Below are 4,549 nucleotides of genomic sequence, written 5' to 3'. Positions count from 1 at the left end.
AGCCCTGCAAGTACAGAGGATAGCGAATACAGGACCAGGACTGAAGTCTGTGTGAGTGAAGAGGACTGCTTTCGCTGTGAGGGGGAATCGGTTTTGTCTTTCTTTAGCTTACGATGCTGGGGCAACCGGAGGGGTCAGTATAAGTGAGCCCGTTCGCATCTGCTTGCAGCGGGAAGAAATTAGAAATAGGTTGACTGGTGATTCCTGCGAGAGTGAGAACAAAAGTGGTGATGGGGCAGGAAGGAGTATTGTGGCTGGTAAATCCCGTCTCCCCTGCTTCTTTCAGTGGTTAATTTACATGCTTAGAATTCAGGTCTGCTTATTTTGCATGGAGGCATTGTTCCTGTTGCAGGTGCTCTTGGCACACTTTGCATGTGCTCAGAGGTTCTTCCTACTTCTGGGGCTGGGCCCAGTGGTTTGCATAGGATCAGGCCGGTGCCGCTGTGTAATGTCTTTCATTTTAGGATGGCAAATACAACATATTGGGTAATATATTGTTGACTAAATATCCTCCTTGTGTGCTTTCTGTTTACAGAGAGGTAGCTATTTTTGTCTGATGCAGCCAGAATAGATAATAATGAAAAGCCTTGTGCCACCTTAAAGTCTAATGAATTTTGTGGGTCAGAGTTTACTTACAAATTTTTAGATATTTGCTTAAATTACTTAATTTGCTTAAAACAGTTGCTTAATATGTGAATTTTTAAAAAGACATTGTATAAACATTAGAAAACATTAATACAAATAATAATCTGCTTGTGGGGAGGGCAGAATAAAAATCCACTAAAATAAAAGGAATAATGTGTGAACAGGCTAGCCAGTTCTCTTAAGCCAGGCTATCCTAAAGAAGGTGAGGTGCTATCACTGAAAAAAGCACTGTTTCTTGTCATCACCTGCTCACCTCTACAGGCACAGCAAGCCAGTCTTGAGATAATTGGCTGTCTTGTTGTGTTCATGCCTGTGGAGGTGAGGCAGGCGGTGACAAGAAGCAAGGCTTTTTCAGTGATTGCACCTCACCTGTGGTATGCCCATCCTCTTTGCCTGGCACCTGCCTTACTTTCCTTTAGGTGCCAACACTTGTTTTAACCCAAGCTTTTGTTTGAATCTTTTTAGTTGTTTAATGTTTAATGGTCTACTTGTAGCCTGAGGATTGTTTTACAAATATCACTGTAGGTTGCTAAGTGGTGTGTTATATTGCTTTCATAGCTGTTCTTTCTGTGCTTTTATTGTATTGTTTTGCTTTGTGAACTCCTTTATTGTATTGTTTTGCTTTGTGAGCTCCTTTAATCAGGTCTCTGGAGGGGGGAGGGCATTTCATTTTCTTAACAGATAATAAGCAATAAGAGGTAGGTGACATAACAGCAAACAGTAACCTATAGTCTACCTGGCACACTCACATTTCACAAGGTTTGCTGCAGTTTTTTTAAGGAACCCATAAAGATGTGCGTTTTAATGTACATAATACTTTATAATAATAGAGGCTAATGTAACAGCATATGCAGGCCATAATAGTTTAAGACGGTTGAACGTTTTGTGGCTCACATCTTTTGTATCTAGTCTGAATTGCGCAAATTGTAATGAATAGTTGGAGTGTATTTGCTGCAGTTGTTTACCGATATGGCTGGCCATATGCTTGTTTATACTAAGAATGCTCTTTCCTTCAGCATCCCCTTGTTTGTTTGTTTATTTTAGGAAAACCTCTTACTAGAAAGAGGATAACAGTAACTCATGAAACCAGTGCACTTGCAGGGGGATTTTTTGTAGGAAATTAGTACAGTATGATGGATGACACAACAAATAAATGATTCAACTTCAGGGCTGAATTAAGAACTGTAATTTAATGGAGCAAAAATGTTATAGGACAAAAACAAAGAGGAACCATAGTCCATGTAATCCAAAAACTTGGCATATTTTTACAAAGACCAAAAAGTACTGCTGTTATGGACTACAAGAGGAAATAGATGTAGATACATAAAATTAATGGTAAGTTTATTATTTTTTAATGAGCAACAATATTTTTTTAAAATATTTGTTAGGCCTCAATCACATTTCATTTCTACATGTTTTCAAAATAAAAAAGTGGCAATTAAATCAGAAAAGGTAACTTCATAAATATTTGTTTTGTAGACTGTGCTGAGATGATAGCATTTCCATTTCCAGATGTTCCATCTACTTTATTGGAGAAAGAACATCCTGGAGGTAATTTTTAGTTTCTCAACACAGACTTTAGAGATAAAGAATAGCACTTTGAACTGTGCTTGGAGACAAATCCATAAGCAATGAAGTTCTTTTAATGTTAGGAGAGTGTGTACTCTATAAGTTATGTTCTCTATCAGTTAATCATGTAGAACAGATTTTGAGTCCAATGGCACCTTTTAGACCAATAAAAGTTTATTCAAGTTATGAGCTTTCATGTGCACGCACACTTCAGATACATTGGAATGGAAGTTAATGTTTCATATTTATAGGCAGATGCCTCTACATAGGTGAACAGCAAATTAGTATACAACTTAATGAAGGTGTTTTAACATACACAAAGACTAAACAGTAATAACAATCTAAGGTTATAGGTCATAAAAGTTTGGATTTAATTAGAGGGGAAAACCAGTGGAGCGATAAGTATGTCTAAGTAGGAGACTAATGTGTTAAAAGTATATTTCTTACTTGTTTAGAGCAGGGTTTCCCAAACTTTTCTTTCCCATGGCCCAGTTATTTTTACACTTCTCCTTTGTGGCCCACTAAAATTCGGGGGTGGAGCCAGGAGACTTTGGGGGTGGAGCCGGGAGACAGGAATTATGTCATTTCCTGTGGTGTCACTTCAGGTCAAGGGCCAAGTGATGTCACTTCCAGGGCACACGGAACCAAAACTCCAACAAAACCAAAACTCCATCTTTTCCTGTGATGTCACTTCCAGGGCACTCCCCCAAATCTGCCTCTTCTTCTGAAGTAACTTCATTTTCAGAAAAATCTCTCTGAAACTCATGCTGAGCCAAAATGGGGGTGGAAAGTGGGTGGTCTGCAACTTTTTCATACATTTCCAGGGTCCTCTCTTCCCACCCTCACACCTTCATGCACCTATCTGTTTGTGTGTTCTTCTTCAGCTTGCAAGCACTCCTAATGCCCATGTTCAATTGCCTGCACCACCTACACACCCCTTCCTCAACACCACTGGCCAGTGTATGCAGTTGGAAGTGCTGTTGCCCTTGCCATCAGGAATGCCAGTGCTGTGTAGCACCCACACTGGGCCATGGCAGCTGCTGTGCCTCAAAATATGCTGACACATTTAGTAGGCCCTTCCTTCAGCTGCTGTTACTGGAATCCTTCCTCAAGCTTGCTTGGTTTCAAGAAAATCTTGACAGCTATTTTTCATACTTTTCCTTGACTGAAACAATAGGAAATTGCTGTGAAAGGTCATGCTTTGCTGGGGGCAGGGCTAGCTTTGGCTTTTCTTGTGACCCGATAGTGAAGCTTCCATGGCCACCAGGGTCCCGACCCTGCAAATGGGAAACAGAGTAATTGCGACTCTGTTATGTACCATTCATTTCCTCTCATGCATGGTGTTAGTTGACAGCATCCTTTCCTTTGAAGTGGGGTGCTGTGTTATGTCAGAGGAAAATATTCCAATATTCATTATATTCACAATTTCAAAAAAGAAATACACTAAAATACAGAGGATGTTTAGTTCTTCTGGTAACTATACATATGTAAGGACTGAGCATATGTATTAAGATAAACCAATATCCCTGTTATGTCCTGGGGGGATTGTTCCAAGTTTTGTAATCATCTATTTGCAGTATTTGTACTATCTGAAGTTTCCAGACTTTATTCAAAGGTAACCCCAGTTAAAATGCATTCAAATAATCTACCCTGGATGTGATCACATCATGGATAACCAGGAGTAGTAAATAGACCCCTCACGCATTATTAATGAAGGGGGTATGGCCAGTGACGAAACTGTGTCATCAGGGTCATGGCCCCAATGATGTCATGCAGGTCATGACTCCAGAGTCATGTGACTGGAAACTGCGTCAAATGGAGGATGGAAGTGATCTATTTTGGGGGCGCCACCATGATGTAGGCACCCTGCATATTTAATTAAGCACCTCCCACCAGGAGGTGTCCTGTCTAGCCCCACCCTCACGTGACCTAGCCCCACCAATCACCATCTATGCCCCACCATGATGTAGCTATCCCGTTTATTTAATTAAGCACCTCTTCCCGGAAATTGTCGTAATTCAGAAGCTGGGACCAAGTGCGTAGATCCAGCCCACGCACTGGTGATAAGAGAAAGATTTACACCAAAAGAAAAACACACACATGCACACAAGGAGGCGCCTGGAAAAAGTTATCTAGTGCTGCGCAAATCAGTCAGAAGCTTCTTCATAACTCAAAAACTCTTTATTATCTTCTTGGTACATTCTTAGTTCCTACAGGACCAAAAGCCCCAAAAGGACCCCTCCCAATACCGAGGGCTGCCTTTTATATCTTTCATGACTTAATAACATGCCACCTGTACCAGCCAATTAATTACCCTGTGTATTCTGCCCAGAGA

Source organism: Heteronotia binoei, chromosome 21 (assembly GCF_032191835.1).
Source record: "Heteronotia binoei isolate CCM8104 ecotype False Entrance Well chromosome 21, APGP_CSIRO_Hbin_v1, whole genome shotgun sequence".
NCBI classification, from domain to species: Eukaryota; Metazoa; Chordata; class Lepidosauria; order Squamata; family Gekkonidae; genus Heteronotia; species Heteronotia binoei.
This window is presented reverse-complemented; position numbering follows the sequence as displayed.